The sequence below is a fragment of the Rutidosis leptorrhynchoides genome, chromosome 9 (assembly GCF_046630445.1).
Source record: "Rutidosis leptorrhynchoides isolate AG116_Rl617_1_P2 chromosome 9, CSIRO_AGI_Rlap_v1, whole genome shotgun sequence".
Classification (NCBI taxonomy): Eukaryota; Viridiplantae; Streptophyta; class Magnoliopsida; order Asterales; family Asteraceae; genus Rutidosis; species Rutidosis leptorrhynchoides.
Window position 1 is genome coordinate 32541909 of NC_092341.1, and position 24405 is coordinate 32566313.

Genomic DNA, 24405 nt, shown 5'->3' on the forward strand with positions numbered 1-24405 from the left:
ACACAGTATACGACGGTTGAACAATAGGCGGTGGTGGTGGTATTGAGCCACCAGAACCACAAGTACACGGCGGCGCTACCTTCGGTGGGCCACCAGTCGTCGGAGTTGGTATCATACAGTTATTATTCCACATGATTCCTTAAAACCTAACGATATACGCTAAATAGGTAAAACTGAAATTGTAGATGAAATCGAATGCAAATAGAAAGTACGTGTGATTGATGTAACGAGATTGAGAATTGAAGAGATCAATTGGGAGAAAAAAAGTGTGTTTTGCGAGGCTTTTGACGGCGGTAGTTAGGGTTTTAGATCTAGGTACGGAAGTGAGTGGGTGGACTGAGGAGTTTCCAGATTAATTAAATGAGTGTGAAATAAAGCGGAGGCGGTTGCACCGTGGCTAGAATACGTGGTCCAGTCTTGGTGGAAACTATCTAATATACTTGTACTGAGCTCACCAAAAAAAAAGTCATTAACAAACCTAACAGGCTTCTAACAAGTTCATTAGTTATTTACACAAGGTATCCTTGAAGCTAACATAATACCACTAGATACCCCGGACTTTATGTTTTGAGTATTACCGAGTAGCATTTAACTCCTTTGACTTCTCTTTTCTTCTTTTCTTGTATTCTATGTAACACAAAATTAGATAAATTATTTAGACTTTATTAAATTTATCTGAATAAAAATAAGAACAACAATCATTTACTAATGATTATTATATACTCCCTCCGTCTCATTTCAAGTATCGTTAATATGTTTTGAAAATATTTCATATTAAATGTTCATTAATCAAAATCGATTATATTGTAGATATGATACTAAATAATTGGTAGAAAATGAAGTTGGTAAAAAATTTTAAAACTTTGTGTAAATTCTAAGTAGACACATACAACGATTATATTGTAGATACGTGGCCTAACGGCCGGTATACTGAATAGTGAAAACTGTTTATTTTTATATGTGCAAAATAAATTAATCATGTATGCAAGACTTATAAGCCTATTTCTAGTCTGCAAGTTTGCGGACAAAATAAGACATTATTTACCTTATGTCTTCGAAAAAACAACACTTTACTAAAAACGTTGGGCATGCAGATATAACACATCTATGATTTGCAAGCTGAATACAAGACGTAAATATACTCACTCTTTTTTACTTGCGCTGTATTCTCGAGTTTATTTTTTAGCGTAAAGGAGTAGAAAAGAAAGGGAATGAGAGTGTTTTACTATCATTCCTAATCCGTCCAAATATGGGCGGAGAGTATTGTTAACAATATATAACTGTACTATCCTTGTTAATCCTCTACTTTCTTATCCTTTTCACTTAAAATAGAAACTTAAGAATCACTATTATTTTTTAATCTGTTGGTTTCCTTTCCTTGCTGTTAAAAAAAATTCGAGAATGCAACGTTAACCCACATAAAATTAATAAAGTCAACACAATCATTAGGTAATCTTAATGTTTATTTATTTATTAATTATAAATATAATCATTATGTATTTAGATAAATTTGTTAATTTAATTAGTTAGTTGATTTATTATAAACTTTGATATTTTAGTTTTATACTTGATTAACATTACGTCTAAAGATAAAGAGTTTTATTACCATTATGTCCAAAAAGAAAATTACATTTGTGTTACGTTTTACGTTCAAAACGTTCATAATTTACGTTTATGTTTAAATTTTATGTTTACGCTTTAAAATAAAAGATGATAACGTGAATGTAAAGATAAAACGTAAACGTGAAAGTTATCAATTGTATATTACATTATTACATAACTCGGACTCTCATTGCTATTTTTTTCAAATTAATATTTTTATATCAGCCTTTAACCCTAAATATACAATTCACTTCTTTTGTTAGCGTTTAAAATGTTTACGGTTTTCATTTAAAAATTTTATGTTATGTATTTATGTTTTCATTTAAAAATTTTATGTTATGTATTTATATTTACATTTATTTAGTTTACGTTTATAACCTTCAAACAAATCAAATAAAAATAATAGTAGTAGTAATAATATAATAACACTATTTTATACTATTAATAATTATTAAATATACAAATGATGAAGGTTATAACGTGACCACGGTCTTATCTCAATAAGCTCAATGTGTGATACTGACTATGTACTAAGTCAATCATGCTCGGTCATTTCAATGATTCAAGTAATTAAAATAAAACATAGAGAACAAGTGAAGTTAGAAACAATATTTATTTTGACCGAAAGAATTTTACAAACACGATACAAGAAATTTTGAGTTATATTATACCTAATGTAGAAATCCCTATTTATACTACTACTACTACTATAAAATGAATGGATGAGATTAAGTAAATCAATGGTTGAGATCTAAGTGCTAAGAAATTGTAAGTATTACATGATTCTAGAAATATCTAAAGAGTTTTCACACTATTCCATAGATGAAGCAAGAAGAGTGTTATAGAGATCTTTCATATAATTCTTTGAATCTTCTTTGATTTAGGTTGAAAACTCGTAATCATGTCACATTCTTAGTAGATTGGGCCACAAATAAGTTTTTCCGTGAATTTGTATGTTAGAAAAACGATTATTATTAACTAATACTCTTTTTGTCTCATTTTAATAGTCTACATATAAAAAACACACAGTTTGATTAATGATTAATGTTCGAATAAAATCATACAAATTTTGTGAATTGAGGCAAACTTTGTGTGAGTTCAAGTGGGGTCAACTCACATAAAATTTGTGTGAACTAACTGTTGAAATAATAGTGGACGGCAGATGGTTGGTAAATGGTTGATGTAGTCAAACACCACAGGTATATTGTGTTAATATGATATTGGTTGGTGCCTACAATTTGTAGACAAATTTGATTCCATTTTAGACTTACCAACCTCAATCTCATTTACTATAAATAGAGGTATGAGATAGTTCATTCTCTTCATCCCAAAATTCATACATTCTCCACTGTACTAAAAGAGTTATTAGAGAGTTTGAGTGTTTAGTCTCCTAATTACAAGAGATATAAAGATTAGTGATTATCCTTGTAATTAGAGAGAGGTTGTAATTCCTATTATTCTTATTAGTGAAACGTTTCTTTCCTTGCCCGTGATTTTTACCCTATTGGGGTTTTCCACGTTAAATCTCTGTGTTTCTTTATTGTCGCTATTTCATTTATTACTAGCGGTTTGCTATAATTCGGTGTCGCTTTTCTCAACAAGTGGTATCAGAGCTAAGGTCTAATATCTAGTGTGTATTAATCTACTTATCGTATGCTCTGTGGTTGCCACGGGAGTGGATCGTCCACATCAGAAAATAAGTAAGATTATTTTCACTCGGTAAAAGTCCTTGGGTGTTATTTCAAGAAAAATAGTATTGTCGAAAAGAAGATTGTAATTATAGCAATGTCTACGAAATTTGAAATTGAAAAGTTCAACGGGAGTAACTTCTCGTTATGGAAACTAAAGATGAAAGCTATCCTGAGAAAGGATAAGTGTTTGGCAGCCATCAGTGGACGTTCCGCCGAATCACTGATGAAAAATGGGAAGAGATGGACGGCCACGCTATCACAAATCTTCATCTGGCACTAGCAGATGGCGTTTTGTCTAACATTGAAGAAAAGAAGACGGCGAAAGAGACTTGGGATCACCTCGTAAAATTGTACGAGACCAAATCACTCCACAACAAGATATTCCTTAAGAGGAAACTTTATGCGCTACGCATGAATGAATCTACTTCAGTTAATGAGCACATTAATTCTTTGAATACTCTATTTTCTCAACTCGCTTCATTAAGCTGCAATATAGAGCCAAAAGAACGTGCTGAACTTTTACTTCAGAGTCTTCCTGATTCGTATGATCAACTCATTATTAACTTAACCAATAATGTTCTCTGGGAGTATCTAGTCTATGATGAAGTTGCGGCTGCTATTCTAGAAGAAGAAAATCGACGCAATAACAAGGAGGACAAACAGGCCGGTTCACGACAAGTGGAGGCCTTATTGGTGTCAGGAGGGAGATCAACGGAACGTGGCCCAAGTGGGAGTCACAATCATGGTAAACCGAAGTCTAAAAAGAAGAAGACCTATACATGCTACAATTGTGGCAAGAAAGGTCACCTGAAGAAGGATTGTCGGAGTTTAAATAACTCAAATCCTCAAGGAAATATTGCAAGCACTTCAGATGATGGGACTGCTTTGGTTAGTGAGGCAGTGGTAGCAAATGAAGGCAGAAAGACATTTGTTGATGTCTGGTTATTTGACTCAGGAGCTACTTTTCACATGACCCCTAGAAGAGAATGGTTCAAACAATATGAACGTATCTCAGAAGGGTCTGTATACAGTTGAAATGATCATGAACTAATGATCATTAGAATTGGAGATATCATTCTGAAGATGCACGATGGTACAGTTCGTACTATTCAAGGTGTACGACACGTGGAGGGTTTGAAGGAGAACTTATTGTCTTTAGGATAATTGGATGATCTTAGTTGTAAGATGGTGATACATGAGAAGATCATGATAATCAAGAAAGGCTCGGTTGTACTTATGAAAGGAGAAAAGGTGGGTGCTAATTTATACATTTTGAAAAGTGAGACGGCACAGGAATCGGAAGCATCTGTTGCTTCGAATAGTTCAAGTGATAAAGTTGCTATGACATGGCATCAAAAGCTTGGACACATGTCTGAGCAAGGTATGAAGATTCTTGTTGAAAGAAATCTTATTCCTGGTCTTACAAAGGTATCGCTACCTTTCTGTGAGCATTGTGTAATCAGCAAGCAGCATCGCCTGAAGTTTAACACATCAAATTCTAGAAGTAAATTGATTTAAGAATTGGTTCACTCTGATGTGTGACAAGCACCAGTTCAATCCCTAGGAGGAGCAAAGTATTTTGTATCATTTATTGATGATTATACTAGGAGATGTTGGGTGTACCCAATCAAGAGAAAGGCGGATGTGTTTGAAGTTTTCAAAGTTTACAAAGCGCGGGTTGAACTTGAATCTGGTAAAAAGATCAAGTGTTTAAGGACTGATAATGGAGGAGAATACATTGGTGATGAATTTGATAAGTTCTGCAAACAAGAAGGTATCAAAAGGCAGTTCACGAAGGCATACAATCCTCAACAAAACGGAGTGGCAGAGCGGATGAACATAACCTTATTAGATAGAACAAGGGCGATGTTGGCAACTGCAAGCTTGGGGAAATCATTATGGGCAGAAGCAGTAAGTACTGCCTGTTACATGATAAATCGGTCACCATCAACTGCAATTGAGTTGAAATCGCCGATGGAGATGTGGACTGGAAAACTAGTTGATTATTCTGACCTTCATGTATTTGGAAATCCTGTGTACGTAATGTACAATTCTCAAGAAACGACAAAATTGAATCCAAAGTCCAGAAAGTGTTTGTTCTTGGGGTATGCTAATGGACTTAAGGGGTATCGCTCGTGGGATCCCACTGCCCACAAAGTAGTCATCAGCAGAGATGTTGTCTTTACAGAAGACAAAGATCTTGAAGATGTTAGCACTTCAAAAGAAACTATACCGATATAGGTGTGTAATGAATTTCATAAAGATTCTTCTGAAGCAGTACCAGAGCACGATGAAAATCAAGTAGTCGTTGATGAAGCTCCAGCGACTCGTATTTCTAATCGGGAAAGGAAACGTCCAGGGTGGCACTCGGATTATATTATGGAAAGCAATGTTGCATATTGTCTTCTAACAGAGGAAGGAGAACCAACAACTCTTTGCGAGGCACTGAATCATTCAGATGCATCTCAGTGGATGACAGCTATGCAGGAAGAAATTGAAGCTCTTCATAAAAATCAAACATGGGAACTTGTGCCATTGCCGAAAGGTAGAAAACCTATTGGAAATAAATGGGTGTATAAGATCAATCGAAATGGCGATGATCAAGTGGAGCGGTATCGTGCAAGACTGGTGGTTAAAGGATATGCTCAGAAAGAAGGTAAAGACTTTAATGAAATATTTTCTCCTGTGGTTCGACTTACAACAATTCGAGTAGTTCTAGCGATGTGTGCTACATTTAATTTGCATCTAGAGCAGCTAGATGTGAAAACTGCATTTCTTCATGGAAATCTTGAAGAAGAAATTTATATGCTTCAACCAGAAGGTTTTGAACTACAAGGAAAAAAGAACTTGGTTTGCAGGTTAAAGAAATCTCTGTATGGTCTCAAACAAGCGCCGATATGTTGATACAAGAGATTTGATTCTTTCATAATGAGCCTTGAATATAACAGACTTTATGCAGACCCTTGTGCATATTTCAAGGGGTTTGGGGACAATGTGTAACGACCCTGGATTTTCCAACTTTTATCTATTAATATTTGATATTAATACTTGCGCTTTAATTAATGTATTTTTATACATTTACTTGTTGTCGTATTTGATCTTTACATGTCCCGACTCGTCTTTGTGACACACTACTTTTCACGAATAATATTTTGGATATTATTTACGTTCATGATTAATTATTATTAATCATTTTTAATTAACTAATGCAAGTAGTTAATTACTTGGGCTTTTATTTGATTTGTTGCTTACTTGGACTTGGGCTTGTATTAATGGACTTGGAAGCCCACCCTACTTCTCTTAATGGATTAATTAGGAGCCCACTTTTATGCTAGTAACTTATTAAGACTTAAACAAGATTAATTAGTGAATGAAGAGACTTGTCACAAGCATGCTAGCACCAAGCTCCCATGCAATTTAACTTTAATACCATTTTAAGCTTACACCATTCCCCCATGCATGAAAGTGAGCTTTTGACCTTTCCCCTTTTGTGCCCAAACCGTCGGCCAACTATGATGGGAGGGAGAGTTCAAACTTTTTTTTTTTGGTTACTTATTTGCAAGTATTATCTCACATTTACACACACATACTTACACACTTTCATTTGCTCTCATATTTCTCTCAAACTTTGTAAGTTACAAACTTTATTTCTTCTTTCTTTTTCTCCTTAAAATCGACATCCATCATCATCATTTACTAGTTGTAGTTTATTGTTGTTTGTTGTTGTTAAAGATCAAGTTCTATAACTTGTATCTTCATGTAATCTTGGTTACTTCCATCTTTTGTTTGATGAAGAGCCAAGAACAAGAATATAAACTTATTAGTTTATGGGTCTACACTTAAATTTCATAAGATTTAAAGTTCATAAACTTTATAATCATACGTGTGTTCATGTTTTGTAGACTTAAATTCTTAAGATCCAAGCTTGACTTGAATATTCTTAAGTATGAAACAAACATGAACATAATACTTGTAACTTTAGTTTTTTTCTTTCTTTTGTAAGTACTTTAAAGTTGTGATGTTGTTAATTTGGTCAAGTATTACTAGTTAAACTTGATCTCATATTTCTTGAAACTAAAGTTAACTTTATAAGTTCAAGAACATGAAAGTATAACTTTCTAGTTATAACTTCTTACACTTGTGTTGGATCTAAGTTTCTATAACTTATAGTCTTCCAAATTTTTTGTAAACAAGAGCTTATAAGCTTATATACATTTTACAAGTTGAAAATCTAAGTTTCATAACTTATGGTTTCATTAAAGTGAAGATCCAAGTTCTATAACTTAGGATCTAACTTAAGAACACTAGATCTAGACTTTCTAGTCTAGGATCTTTAAGATCTAGCTAAGATCTAAGTTCTACAACTTAAGATCTTGTTTATTTAGTTTACTTTCAAGTTTGTAGCTTAATATTACTATTAGAACTCATGTATGTGTCGGATCTAAGATCTTGATGTAACTTTGGTTCATCAAACTACTTACAACCCTTAATTGAGTTGTGCTACATATCTTAGACTTACACTAGTGTTATGATGGTCAAAACTTGGTTAATATGATGCAAACACATCAACGAGTTGTACACTTGATGCTATAAGCATCAAGGATGAGAACCGTGATGAGCATCAAGCACCAAGAACCCACCGGAACACCTTAATTACTATTTTCTGGAACTGATCATTAACCTGGGCTACTGGAAAAGTTGATTTCCAGCTAGTTCGGTTTGAGTAGATGATTTTCCGTTTAGACCTCGTCTTAATCCGAGTTACGGTTTAGGATTTATGGCCATCCGAAAGTCGCTACACCCTTTTAACATTGTGCTGAAATTTCTGACCTACTTGCACTTAAACCGTCTCCACGGTCAAACGATGACGAGTTTGGTTCTGGAAATTGGTCAGCCTCTAGGGAACTCATATACGGAGCCATAGCCACTGGTCTCACCTCATTTCAGTTTGTATAGATGTCGTGGCAACTGAACGAAGTCGGCCTTTATTTCAAACTCTATTCTTGATTGAAACTTACTTTACACTTTTTTTTTATTAATGATGAATGATGATGATACTTAAGACCTAATTTACATACTTTTAAACCTTTGAGAACAATTTACTGACTTAGTAACTTTTGACTTAGGTTGAGGACCTTTCGGACCAACCACTTGCTTACTGTTTCCGCATATCGACTTTTATTGCTTTTTACTGTGAGTTATAGAATCCCTTTTTACTTTAACTATTTCGGGAACTGAGAATATATGCGCATTTTACGTTTTACATACTAGGCACGAGTACTTAAACTTTATATATGTGTGGGTTATACAACGGCATAAACTTTCCCCCTAGTTCGGTAACATTTAGTCATTAGTCTTTGAACCGGTGAACGCGAATCTTAGATATGGATCCATAGGGTTTGACATCCCCACTCGGGCTAGTAGCGCTAGCATTTAACGGGTGTTTAATACTTCGTAAACTTACGCACTCGCCAAGTGTACTTTTAGGGGGTGTTATTTACGTTAAGTTAGTTACCAAGTGCCCACGGTTATACATATACTTTTCATACTGTTTTGAAACACTGAAATCTCGTGGCCTACCTTACATTACTATTATACTTAAACTATAGCTCACCAACCTTTGTGTTGACGTTTTTAAGCATGTTTTTCTCAGGTACTTAAGGTTTGTTTGCTTCCGCTGTTGTAGTCTTGTTTTAGACACCCGCTGCTTGTGTTAGAGATGTCTTCACATGAAACGTTTATCTTGCATTCACAAACTTTATTATTTTTGAACAATGAATTTGTAACGACCTATGGGTCACGTACTATTATTATTGCCTTCTATTCGTAGAAGCACACTATCGGTTGTAAAACTTTTAGTGTTGGTTAAGACGTCACTCCGTTTTATGAATGCAAACTTATTTTAAAACAGCATATAGTGTTTGACCTTGTAATGATCCTGTTGTTGATGATCCGTACACGTAAATTTTGTACGGGACATCACACAATGATTTTGTCATTTTGCTGTTATATATAGACGACATGTTGGTTGCAGGCCCCAACAAAGATCGTATTAATAAGCTGAAGGCTCAATTGGCTAGGGAGTTTGAAATGAAAGACTTGGGTGCCGCAAACAAGATTCTAGGGATGCAAATTCACCGAGACAGAGATAATAGGAAGATTTGGCTTTCTCAAAAGAATTATTTGAGGAAAATCTTGGAGCGTTTCAATATGCAAGATAGTAAGCCAATCTCAACCCCACTTCCTACTAATCTCAAGTTATCTTCCGTTATGTGTCCTAGCAGTGAATACGAGAGGAAGGAGATGTCTCGCGTACCGTATGCATCAGCAATGGGAAGTTTAATGTTCGCAATGATATGTACAAGACCAGACGTTGCACATGCAGTGGGAGTAGTTAGTCGGTTCATGGCAAATCCTGGTAAAGAGCATTGGAATGCGGTAAAGAGGATCCTTAAATACATCAAGGGAACCTTAGATGTTGCATTATGTTATGGGGAACCGAAATTTATTGTCAAAGGGTATGTTGATTCAGCTTATGCATGTGATATCGATAAAAGTAAATCTACCACTGCATATGTTTTCACACTTTGTGGTGGAATAGTAAGCTAGGTTTCAAAACTGCAGTCAATTGTGGCGACGTCAATAACAATAACAGAGGCTTTATATGTAGCAGCTACTCAAGCTACTAAAGAGGCAGTATGGTTGAAGATGTTGTTGGAGAAACTCGGACACAAACAAAAGAATATCACTCTATTTTGTGACAACCAGAGTGCTTGCATCTTGCAAGGAATCCAACATTTCATTCAAAGACAAAGCATATACGAGTTCAGTATCACTTCGTTCGTGAGAAAGTGGAAGAAGGAACCGTGGATATGCGGAAAATTCATACTGACGACAATGTAGCTGATTTTCTAACAAAGTCAATCAACCGTGACAAGTTTATTTGGTGCCGTTCCTCATGCGGCCTAGGAGAGACGTAAGCAACATCATTGGCAAGGAAGGATTATCGTGTGAAGATTGATTGAGCTTCAATCAAATCTTCAAGTGGGAGATTGTTGAAATAATAGTGGACGACAGATGGTTGGTAAATGGGTGATATAGTCAAACACCACATGTATATTGTGGTAATATGATATTGGTTGGTGCCTACAATTTGTAGACAAATTTGATTCCATTTTAGACTTACCAACCTCAATCTCATTTACTATAAATAGAGGTATGAGATAGTTCATTCTCTTCATCCCAAAATTCATACATTCTCCATTGTACTAAAAGAGTTATTAGAGAGTTTGAGTGTTTAGTCTCCTAATTACAAGAGATATAAAGATTAGTGATTATCCTTGTAATTAGAGAGAAGTTGTAATTCCTATTATTCTTATTAGTGAAACGTTTCTTTCCATGCCCGTGGTTTTTACCCTATTGGGGTTTTCCACGTTAAATCTCGGTGTCTCTTTATTGTCGCTATTTCATTTATTACTAGCGGTTTGCTATAATTCGGTGTCGCTTTTCTCAACACTAACTTTAAAATTTGTGTCAACTCCAGTAAATATTGTGTGAACTCGCTTTAAAATTTGTACCGAGTCAAGTATCTCAACTCACTTTAAACGTTGTATTTTAAATTTTTAATATTCTTTCAATCCTATATTCACTACGTATTTAATTGTAGTTTTTGTTCAAAATTAACAATTCACTTTTATAAACACTATAAACAGGTAAAAAAATTATATTTTCTCATAAAAAATATTTTGATATGACACTTTAAAAGATGCATCTCCCCTTAATATATAGATTTTTTTTATGGATGTCCCACAAGGTTTCTTTAGAAAATTCCTACAACAATTTAATACATATACGCTCATTATTTAATAACAAACTATATGTCCCTTGAATACGTGTCGGAAGAGTTAATATAATGACATGTTTTAAACCAATTGAACACCAATAATGGTGGTATATATATTGACCTTATAGGGAGGTTTTACCATATTCGTTCACGGACCTCTACCCTAACCACTGCCCGAATGGTTGTGTTCCCGGGTACCGTCGATCGGGTTCGGGTTTCCGCCCGAACGTGTATGTTACGTGTAAATGATGAGGGTCTTTGAAATAAATGATCTACTTATGCCAAAAAATCGCCGTTAAAAAAAAAATTAATGACATTTTTTGATATGTTCTTATGAAAAACTTTAGCATTTGATTCACTAGTATATAGAAGGAGAAATAGATAGTATATAAAATATAATGTATAAGTCCCTAATTCATTAGTTGCGTTGATATTGAAAGATGGTATATGTTATATAAGTCCCTAATTCATTAGTTGCGTTGATATTGAAAATTCGTATGTACATGGACATTGGCATACAACCTGCATATGTTACCTTAATTGTTTATTAACAAAAAATTACTCGTAGATGCATCGAATTACATTTCAAAATGTCAAGTGTTCCTTGACTTCCTGATATTCTTAATGGACCTGGACACCAATATACTCGAGCTTTCGGCTACCTCCTCAAAAGTCAAATATTGCACAGGTTCCACACCCGAGTATATATTAGGGTTACTTTCTCAAACTTAATCTTATCCCAAAATATAAGTTAGAATAGGATCAGGAACATTATTAAAGAAAAGTAACATTGTGATAAATAGAGCCTATGCAAAGTACATAACATAGACGTGGAATCATTAAGACAACTTGTTGATCGTTAAATTGAGAAAAATACATCACAATTTCAAACATTCTTCCAAATTTACGTGTCAAGAGTGCTCTCTCTAATCCAAGCTCATCCACCGCCTTGACATATATAGTTTATACACGACCGAAACAAAAAGCCTTATAGATATAGCTTACCTTTTTAAACCCACACCATCAGACATCAATTTTCCATCCTGTATCCACAAATCTGAATTCAATTATGATGACCAATCAAATTTTAAATACCGGTATTAAAGTTTCAAGTTACCAAGTGTGGCTTATGTCGCACTCCCCATCATGCTAAGTATTTTTAAGATGTTGCACAACGGCACAACCTCTAACACTTTAGCCCTTTCTTGAATGCATGAACTGGGACCATTAATATATAATATCGTATACATTGTATCCAAGATAAATATGTCATCATGATTAAGTGAGGAGTGAGCAAATGGAATCTGCCAGCAACAAGATAAAATTGAAAGTCCTGAAAAAATCCAGATCAGTAATTTGTCAACCATTTTGTAAATAAAACATTGTTATGTGCACAAAAACTATGTTAAAAATGGTTTCCAAAACCTTTACCTTAACAACTCGATGAAGTGTATACACTACAACAAAAATGCAGATTCTGCATGGTTATTTTTCCACGCTTGAGTCAAGTGTGTAAATTTTTTTTAACTTGTTCACGCTCATGAATGTGATGAAAATTAACCACACTTTTAAATGTGTACTAACGAATCTGCACACACATAATTGAGTAAAAATAGCCCATAGTTAGAAGCGTGAATAAATTAAAGTGAAGTACACATACTAAAGCGTGGAGATTGATAAAAATTGTGAACACATACAAAAGCGTGAACTTTTATTGATGTACTCCTTATAATTTATTCATAAATTTTTATTTTGGTCCTTACTTGTTTTAGGCTAGCAAACAAACCGACGATTGACTTAAATGAAACAAACGGACGCGCCCTTTTTAACCTTCTTCTCCTCCAAACACACACACGTATTCTTCCCCAATTGAAAAATAATGAACCCTAATTTCAATTTGTTTTCATGAGCTCGTATATTGATGTAAAATTGTTTCCGGAAACTTAATTTAAATACATATGCGTGCGAGGAATTAAAGAACTATGTTTCAATTTTCAATCGAAGAACAATGCGTGAGTAATTAAACCGATACGTTTCTGAGATTTGAATTGTTGATGATACACGCGTAAGGAAGTTTGAAAGTAAATCAGATGCGTGTTAACTTGCAACTGATTTCTCCAATTAGTATGAGTTTTCCGGTGATTTACGGCGGTGGAATTCAGAAACTGACCAAAAGTGAAGGTAAATACATGAATTTAATCGAAATTGATCACTTATACTTCGACTAACACTCGTTAATCGAATTCAGTTCTTAAAAACACATAAATCTCTTGATATCGATTAATTTGACTTTTAGGCTAAACCTTTGATCGATAGATTTTTAGCTCAAATGTTTGTGTAAATATGAAACAGTGAATGACGAAGGTAGAGTGGATGATTGTGAACTTAAATAAGTTTTTAATTTCGACTCTACAGCTCTACAATCTTTGATCGATTATTGTGGTCAACCGTAGGTCAAACTTGAACGGCAGTTGATGAATTCGGAAGATGATGATCGATGAGAAAGCTTTTCTTTATCTCTCATACCACATGTAGAGGTTAGATTTTACTTGTGTATTGACAGTTGCATGACTTTACATTATGCAGAATGATCTTGTTAAGGGCAAACATGTAACCGCTGTGAACTGTTTGTATGAGGAGGTAGACTCGTCATTTCGTTTTTAATATCTGTTCATATACTCGATTATGTTTAAGTTCGTTCAATTAATTCATTCAGACAGGGTTTCGATGTTAATTAATGTTGTTAGTCACTTGTTTAGTTGAGTAATTGGTGCATTTCTTCCAATTACATACTTATTGACTGATATTTAGGGATTTAAAATTAATTCTTCTTACTTTGTATGTGGAATTTGTATTGATGTCTCAAATAGGTCCATGCGTTGTTTGATTACTCATATTAGGTCACAAATAGGCTCGAAGTTAGTTGTTTATTAGCTACAGAGTTTATTGCTATTGGTTTAAGTGATTGATACCACCAAGTACCAAGCTATTGATGCACTAATGAATCAAAAACTTCGAGCATTGTGCATGAATTGAACTGTTAACCATTCTCTTGGTAAAAATCTTACAATGTGTATATGCATCTAGATCATTCATGTTATTAGGACATCAAAGGGAACTACTATATAAAGGATATGCCAAAATGATAATTGATCTGTGTTGTATGCTTGTACTCAATATTTTGGTGGCCTCAAGTAATATATATACACTATATATACATATTTTTTGTTTCTTTCTCCTCAAGTAGTATTTGTATCTAGTATTGTATATTATTTGGGTGTTAAAGATCATAAAACTTACTTTAATAGTTTTGGGTTGCCTTTACAAGTTCTCTTTTCAGTTGTTTACTTCTTGATAGCCTTGAAACATCAATTATTAAACAGATGCTAGAGTATCATACATATGGTGTAACAATAAGGATACACATCTATGATACATAAAATTATGACGTAATGCCGTTATGGAAAGGTATACATCCATATGCATACATGATTATATATGTTCGGTTATGATGATTGGTATTTGTGTAAACCAGATATGTTAATGTGATGATGATGATGATGATACCAACAGGAAGGATAGTTGATTTTAGCAATGTTGATCAAGCAGTTGATCAATATCATAGATTCAAGGTTCAACCTTTCTTATTTGTTACTATTATTCATGGATACTTAAGTTCTACTCTATACAAGATTCATATTATATTCTTTATTATCTGTTAATGAGTTCAGCTGCGGTAACCAATGTTTCTGTTGCTTCTGTCGGGAGCTCTTCTGCAAGCGCTGTTCGATTTTGTACAAACAGAGGTTCTTTTTAAGATTCATGCTTTGCTATATTAATTGTTATTTTAGATATGTATATTGTTATTTTGTGATGTAATGTGACCTCTTCTCTTATGTTGTGTGCATTGTTAACTGCACACGTTCATAGATTAGATGCTCAACGTTTTGTTAATCCACAAAAAATTTATCATAAAATCTTCTACCATTTTCTTTTGAGTTTGCTTCTCATGCTGTTACAGAAGGTATTACTTCATAAGCTTTTATCTGTATTCCTTATAATTTTTTTTTTTGCCATAAGGCATATCTTTGTTACAACCTTATATTTGTGGCTTCTGTTTTACAATTCAATTTACATATTTGTATATGGCTTTGCAAATATAGAATTTCAATGGTGTGTATTATCTATTTGCATTCTTTTTGAAGTTGTAAGAATTTGATGTTTAGATGCAAGCAGCCTCTTAGAAACTGTTTGAAATACATTATTATGAATGAAATTATAACCACATCTTATTAACCTCTTGATCTTTGCAGAACGGAACAACCAATAGTTGTAAGATCTTAGTCCGAATCACAAGTAAAAACGATAGAAGTGAAGGTGTATCAACGCTGGACCACCTTTACCTCGGAGATCATCACGTACTACATACTGCTGTCGACTCCTGGAATGCACAAGAACCCAAACGTACCCATTCAACGCAAGGGCCATACTGATACTTGTTTCGTCTATTAGTAAAGTAGATGTTAATAGACTTGTAATATGTATTTAAAACTTAACTTTGCATTGTAATAATATTTTCTTTAAAGAATGTCACCCATGTTTTTGTTACAATATAATAAAACATATTCTCTAGCCGTAACTAAATGACCAATAATAATTATATGTATGTATATATATATATATATATATATATATATATATATATATATATATATAATCTATTATGAAAAATTTCAATTGCTCACGCTCATGCTTGTAAATAATTATTATAATTTATTATGAAAAATTTCAATTGCTCACGCTCAAGCTTGTGAATAATGAATACATGAAAATTTTGACTAGAACTACACGCTTTGAATTGCGAGTGTTGAAATAATTGGTTAACATTTAAAAGCGTGAAGATTTAACTCTATATCTTCACGCTTCTTAATGTGAAGAGCTGAACAAATCTTTCACACAAACAAGCGTGTATAATTGAAGAAATTTTGTTGCGCCCATATTCCACACGGATCATACAAGCGTAAGCAACAAATATGGACACAATTCTAAGTGTGAGTAAACCACTAAAAAAGCGTGTATATCCGCATACTTTGTTGTAGTGATACGTCTACATGAATCAATACTTTAATATCATGTACACTAATATTGATATGATTTAAAGACAAACTAATGGTATACCGTATACCAACTACAAAAATAGCATGTTGACACATTGCAGGTGGAGACATGCATTTCCAAAATGCCGTTTCGAATATACAAAATATATTTTGACCCTCGTCTATTTTGACCCAATACCCAACCCACACCAGTTACGCCCATTTCGCAACCTCTACGAAGAACTGATTGTCACGTAAAGAAAATATTTTCTCATATAGCTGCCCTCTCATCGGATTGGACATGCATTTGTATCATAAACAAACCAGAGAATTTGATTGTCGAAGATTTCCTCATAATTCTGAGAAGACATATTCGGCTCCGATGAATACAGTTGTAATCCTTTCTTTATACGTTCTCTTAAAACATACAAAGCTGGATTTGACTGCATAGCAAAAAGGAACATCAACTTGTACATACCTAAATACAAATCCTCAATAAATAAAGAGTTAAATACCATAGCAACTATAATATAAACAGGATAACATTGTAAAATACCTTCATAATCTTCCTTATATGATCAGTTAGAATAGACCAAAACAAATTGTGCCATAACCAAAAGCACAATGTAAGTTGTTCATGCTCAGATATCAAGAGACGAATCCCCCAAAACCATTTCTTCACGACATAGAAAATATCAGGATGTGAACTGTTCGTATTGTAACTCTTTCTCAACCGTTTCTCCCTATGCATATAAATGATCTTCAAATCCCGATTCAGTAGTTGAAAGAGATCCATCACAACACTCTCGTGGACCTTTTTCCACAACTGATCACGGATGATCTGGACAAGAGAGATCTTAACGGTGAGAATCTTCCCGTGCAAGAAAATTCCACTCCAGTCTAGTGGCACTTGGAAACCATCGTAAATAGTAGCTCGGTTAATGGTAGGCGACCACCAAAGTGAAAGCCTACGGTTTGGAATTTGGGTCATCTCGATCTGATCATTAGTCGATTTGTGTACCTCATTGAATGCTCAAAACCTGATGCTTTCTCCAGAAACAGATCCTTTCAAGATGGAAGACTCGAAAAATAATAAAATAAAAAATGATCACATCCAAAATCAAAAACAATTGAGAAGTCGGGTTTTTAGTTGAATATATGGGAGATGATAAATCCACTTACCTTTTTGATTACTGTTTGTGCATTAACGACTTGTACTTCACACACAAATAATGCATAATAGAATTCGATTTATATATATGTATATATATGCATATATTGTTGGAGCTAATCGATTCATTATGTCCCACATCGAAAAATGAAAGAAACAAATGTGCATATATAAGCTTATGGGAACCTCCCTCTATCACCAATTGGTTTTAGAGAAATGTGGAACTCATAAGCTTATATGTTGTACATGGTGGTGGACCTAAAAACGATCCTTCAAATGGTATCAGAGCCTGGTTATAGCCCAGATGTGTGGACGGTGCAGAATGGTAGCGGAAGTTCAAACCGAGATGACTATGGACGTGACCGAGGAGGAGGTCGGGTGTCTGGGAAGAGTCGAGATGGTATTGAACGTGTCCGCAGAAGTAGCGTGGAATGAATAGATTAATACATGGTGGTGGACCTAAAAACGATCCTTCATAAATGTATATATATGTATATATAAACCCGACTTTTCTATTGTTTTTGACTTTGGATGTATTATGTTCCCTTGAACAGTGTATGGTCCAGAATTCCTGTTGGGGTGCAAACCTATCTCACATAGGAGGGAGACAAAAACAAATGTATGTATATAAGTCTAAGGGGAAGTCCCTCTAATACCAATTGGTTTTAGAAAAGGATGGACTCTTGGGCTTATATTGCAGGACATTGTGTTTGGGCTATGCGATCTTACAAATGGTATCAGAGCTAGGCTATAGCTCGATGTGGTGAACAACGCAGTGGTGGCGCACCCCTAAGCGCACGGTGCGACATGGCACACCCCTCAGTTTGCCAACGATAATTGAGTCATGGTGCCTTATATCGAAAGTCTTCCTTCCCAAGGCGTGGAAGTGCGGCGTGTCCCGATGGTGAAAGAAAAGTGAAAGAAAGAGATCGGCGGTATAAGAGGCATGTCCCGGTAGTGAAAGAAAAGTGAAAGAAAAGAGACCGGTGATATAAGATGGCGGGAGGCTCGGTGATGTGGTCTTCGGTTTGAAGGGAGGATTGTTGGAGTGCAAACCTATCCCACATAGGAGGGAGACAAAAACAAATGTATGTATATAAGTCTAAGGGGAAGTCCCTCTAATACCAATTGGTTTTAGAAAAGGATGGACTCTTGGGCTTATATTGCAGGACATTGTGTTTGGGCTATGCGATCTTACAATTCCCTCGACACAACCAAGTGCTTGAATAACATCTTGTAATTCTCTAAGCTCCAAAGTTCACCATCGTGCCTCCGATGGGTCCACCAAAATGGATTTTGTTCAAGAACCTGAAACAAGGTAAAAATTCTTGGTATTCCACGATCCATGGAGTCTTGAAGAATTTTTTTTTTTTTTGAACTAGTAATAATTGGGGACATGTTTACAGAACTAGTAATTTGAGAAAGAATTTTTATAAAACTAGTAAAACCGGTGTTTGAAACACCGGTTTGCCATTTTTCACCCCAAACCGGTGTTTCAAACGCCGGTTTGGGTACACTTTTTCCGGATTGTTCCATTATCAGATGCTTTTATGTCACCCGTTTCCACCTGTGTCGTTGGATGTTTGACCAAATGATAAGAAGTACACAAACCGGCGTTTGAAAAGCCGGTTTGGTGTGAAAAGTTGCAACCCGATGTTTCAAACACCGGTTTTACTAGATTTGTAAAAATCATTTCAAAATTTCTAGTTTTGTAAATGGTGTTTCAATAATTACTATTTAAAAAAAAAATTCACTGAAACAGTTACGGATCTTATAACACACATTTCACGTACAATATGAATGTCTATCAATATTACTGTATATTTTACCACATAATATGATGAATATATATATATATATATATATATATATATATATATATATATATATATATATATATATATATATATATATATATCTGTGTGTGTGTGTGTGTGTGGTCATAATCAAGAGGGAAACACTTTTCTAGGGGAAGGGGGAAGCAAATTATTTTTTATTTTATTCATTTTTTGAAAAAATTTTGTTCACGAACATTATAGATTAGATGAAAATATGAACATTTAAAAAAGACACTTTGTGATGAATGTCATTATTTTGGCGGAAAAATGCTCGAAGAAAAAAATAAAAACATTCAATGCATTGAATGTTTTGCTGCTGAGTTTATTTGCATCGTTTTGTTTTCATCTTGTGTGAAGTGTTTTTTTTTCGAATTTAGCCCGATTTAGAGTTTAGGGTTTTGGGTTTTGGGTTTTCGGGTTTACTCCGCAAACCCTCAACCCAAAACCCAAAACCCTAAACCCTAAATCGTTCGTGTTACAATATTTAATACAAACCCTAATTTCTAAACCCTAAACCCTAAACCCTAATTTCTAAACCCTAATTTCTAACCCCTTAAAAAAACTCAGCAACAAAACATTCAATGCATTGAATGTTTTTATTTTTTTCTTCGAGCGTTTTCCTGTCAAAATAATGACATTCATCACAAAGTGTTTTTTTTAAATGTTCATATTTTCATCTAATCTATAATGTTCGTGAACAAAGTTTTTTTCAAAAACGAAAAAAAATTACTTACCCCCACTTCCCTCAAAAAAGTGATTCCCTCTTATTAAATCTCTCTCTCTCTCCCCCTCTCTCTCTCTCTCTCTCTATATATATATATATATATATATATATATATATATATATATATATATATATATATATATATATATATATTACATGTAACATGATAGTGATAATGTATAGAAATCAAGGTTGCAAAAGACGTAAGACGGGGTCGAGACGGTCGGGTCCTAAAAGGGTCGAGACGGGGGTCGAGACGGACATTGACCAAAGTTGACTTTAAAATATATAAGTATATAAATGTATATATGTGTACATATTTTAAAGCTAAAAACTTTAATCGACTAATTTGTACTCATAATTGCCATCACCGTTAATATTATACAGAAAAATCAAACTAAAATACGACAAATTTGACCGATTTTACCCACTTCCTGACTTTTTCGAATTTTGAGAGACTTTCACCTGATTTTTTCAACTTTGACCCGAATTTTGACTGTTGATTGTCATATTAAACGGTTTTCTTTGAGACAGGACGGACTAGTCACCAAACCGTCGCAACAGACGTCGAGACGGGGTGTTTTGCAACAGTGATAGAAATTATATGCCCACTCATACCCTCCAAGTCCTCGAGTGGTTCCATGTGAGCTTTTTAGCGTTTCAAAACATAATCTATCCATACACACTGTGAGTCAATAAACTCACTCTCCCATGGTTGTTGAGAAAAGAAAAGCAATCAAGAAACGGATATGCAACATACGTAATCATAGCATCTTAAGATTTGGGGCGCAAAATACCCATATATAACTATGTAGATTTGGAATCAATTGGTCTTCTTCATGCCTCGTAATATGATCCACCATGTCAATATTTGTCTTCTGACTGTAGTTAGATCTCACTCGGTGGAATCAATATGTGACTCACTGACGGCATACCAAAGTCCACTAATATCCTTGCGCGTATAGAAGATCACACTAGGAAACCTATAAGCACAAAATTATCAAACATATTGCGGAAAAAAACTAACTTGAATTAGTATCGACAACTACCTTCTAAGCAATTATGAGTTCAAACCGATCATGAAACGGGTTTTGAACTTGTTTTCACAGTTGACCAACATATCTATTCATCGCTTCACGTAAGTACGTCATAAGGCCCGTAAGATAACAAAATTAGGGTTATTTCTTGTCCGATTGCGGAAGAATATGGATTGAAAAGGAATAAGAAGTGTGAAGTGCACAATATTAGAGTTGTGTTCCACTAGTTAAATGTTGTTGACCATCAACTCATACAAATCAAATAGGCATGCACTTCACACTTCAGCTTGCTTTTCAATTCATCTCCTTTTGCAATCAGGCCAGGAATAGCACTAGTTCTGCTATCTTACAGGCTCGATGACATATTTCCGTGAAGCAATGCATAGATCGTGAAAACAAGTTCAAAACTCGTATCATGATCGGTTTGAATCCGTAAACGCCTAGAAAGTAGTTGTCGATACTGATTCAAGTTAGTTTTTTTTTCGCAATATGTTTGATAATTTTCTGCTTATAGGTTTTTAATGGTAATCTTATACACGCCCAAGAAGATTGGTGGGTTTAGTATGCTATCAGTGAGTTGAGTCAGAGTCAGAGTCGAGTCAGAGTCACATACTGAGTCGCATATTGATTCCACTTAGTGAGATCTACTACAGTCGGAATACAAATAATGATATGGTGGGTCATTTTACGAGGCATGAAGAAGACCAATCGGTTCCAAATCTAATAGATGTATGATATGTTGGTCACATTAGTAAGTCACCAAGGATCGAGAAATATACATGCTAGATTAGCATGTTTGGATCGTCTTTGATAAAAACAGGAACATTGTCCCACTCCAGGGTTGTGATACTCCGAGGAAGACGATTCTTCATTTCCCACAAGACACTTCTCCCAAGATCCACTAAAACAAAAACGCATAAAAAATGAGTCTTGTAACTAATTACGAAAACCCTATTGCATGTAAGATGTAACATTAAATGGTTTACCGTCATGTTTCATGCGCCTCATTCTCGGGGAAATTGGGTCAGCACTAATTATTATAACCAACCATATTTTCATGAGGCTTATTATTGCGTAAGGTTGTGATAGTGATGAAGAAGATTCTTCATTTCCCACAAGACTTCTCCCAAGATCCACTAAAACAACAACGCATAAAAAATGAGTCTTGTAACTAATTACGAAAACCCTACTGCATGTAAGATGTAACATAATTAATTTATTATAACCAACCATATTTTCATGAGCCTCATTCTTGCGTAATCTGTACCACAAAAGATACAAACTGAAGACCATGTATCAGCCCATATGCGTTCGTGTGACTCGTGTCTCTATAAGACAGTACAACAATATTCTTCGCAGTCACATAATCTGCAATATTGCGGTGAAGGACCGATCATAGAAGCTTGTTGAGCATCATCAAATGGATCTGCAGTTTATGAGGTTGAGCCACTCGAGAAAATCACTGATGCAAGTAATCAGGAATAATCATTGTTCTGAATCTGCAGGCTTGACACAACTAGAAACAGATGACGATTGTCACCTTCATACCATAAATATAGATCAACATATGTGTCAGTGATTTTCGTGTGTGGTTTAATCTCATAAACAGGAATGAGGAAGCTATATAAATCCATAAACTCAATGCAAACCTACAATGAAAAGAAGGCTTATTATTCATAAATGAAGATAACCACACGTACAAGTGGGGTATGTCAAGAACTTGCGCGTCATTCAAGTAATGATGATGACGCTCATGTAAAAACGACACAATATCATAGTCATCATAAGTATATACCAAATACCTTATATCATTAAAAGATACGAGCTTTGCTTCAACATTGTAACTTGTTCACACTAAAATATATATACATGTTCGCCTTCAGCCAAAGACGAGTCAATCTCCCCATATTATTCCTACGGACAGTCTTATTAAGGGTGGCACCCTTTCTAATACCCTCTCAGCATCTGTTTTATTTTCTCGATTGTAACCCGTAGATGGAGAACCTATAAACATCGATGTAAGATAAATGTAACACCGGAAGCATCAAAAATGTGAAAGAAACAGGTTCACATAAAGGTACCTTTCAGGAAATATTTGCCTTCCAACAACGCCATGCTTCACTCACAAGCTGCAAAATGGTTGCCTTATTCTGCAGCTTAATTTCCTCTGAGAATTCATAAAACGGAAAGATTGTTCAGACCCAACTTACATTCCAGATTAACTTAGAAAAAAACACTCACACACACAAACGTGACTTCTGACGCCCCTTGGTTGTAAGAGTCTAAACAGGCTTTAAGTTCAAATTATAGTATGGAGAGAGCTGATATTCTTTCAATGAATTAACAGATTGATCATGTTGTATTCCCTGCTTACCAACTTGTAGACTCCAGTCCAATCAACTTCTTTGGTCTGGAAAATTTTAGCAGAGCCTGGATGTTGGAGTGTGGAGACATTTAAACAAAACTGGAAAAAGTGTCACTAAAAACTGTTTGCAGATTTTGCAGATTTCGGTAAGCGTGAAACAAAGAAAAACAGATAAAAAACAGAGCAAATTGATTGTGCGCGGTGATGGTGCGCGGCGCGCTCCCTGCGCGCGCTAGAGAAGTTTTGATCAGAAGGCTTGCTCGAAGATTGGGAGTGTGCACGGCGCGCACGTTTAAGTGTGCACGGCGCGCACGATGTCTGGCAGCAAGTGGGCAACTTGCACACATGGGATCCGATCTTGATTGATTCTCCTTTCACTTTAGGTGCTTAGTGGGTTGCTTTACACCACTAATTGTGGCTGTGATCATGTCATTAGTGGGTGTAAAGCATGGCTAGTTGGTTTATCTTTCATGATTACTAGCACACTTGAAGATCAAGTTGTAGTTTGGTTGGTTTCTTGTTTGCTCTATATATAGAGCTCATTCATAGTCATTGTAACACACCACTCTCAAATATTCAGTAAATAAACGATCTCTAGTTGGTCCGTGGACTAAAGCAATCACAACGATTGCATATAACCACGTTATATCTTGTGTCGATTTACTTTTTCGCATTTATATTCTTTCGTTCATTAAGTGGGTGAGTGATCTTGAAGAATCACTTGCGTTGTTTGGATCCTAATATCCTAACACTGGAGAGAGCAGAACACATGCTTCTTCTTCTTCTTTTGAGCTTTATGTTGTCTATGTTGCAGCTTATTCAAAACAAAACACTTCAACAATTTCTGATAGCTAACCCGAACTTTCCCTGGATAGGAAGAAGAGGACTCCAAAACAAATCCACGATAAGTAACATCAACAGGTAACTGAAAAGGACATGTTCTACAAATAGAGGTTTCACAATTTATAAATAAATTAAAAATATTAATAAAGATAAAATAATAGACCGTTAAAAGAAACTGAATTCATACCAGTGTTC

The 24405-nt window shown here is 34.8% G+C and overlaps 1 long non-coding RNA gene and 1 pseudogene across 1 annotated transcript; one reads left to right on the top strand and one right to left on the bottom strand.

The window, feature by feature from the left end:
- Positions 1-12331: 12331 nt before the first annotated feature.
- LOC139867916 (pre-mRNA-processing-splicing factor 8A-like) overlaps positions 12332-24405 on the bottom strand; it is a 111074-nt pseudogene continuing 99000 nt past the window's right edge.
- On the top strand, positions 12951-15739 carry LOC139866877 (uncharacterized). The gene is made up of 4 exons (XR_011765656.1): positions 12951-13317; positions 13590-14768; positions 14868-14942; positions 15450-15739. It is a non-coding gene; the product is annotated as an uncharacterized lncRNA (long non-coding RNA).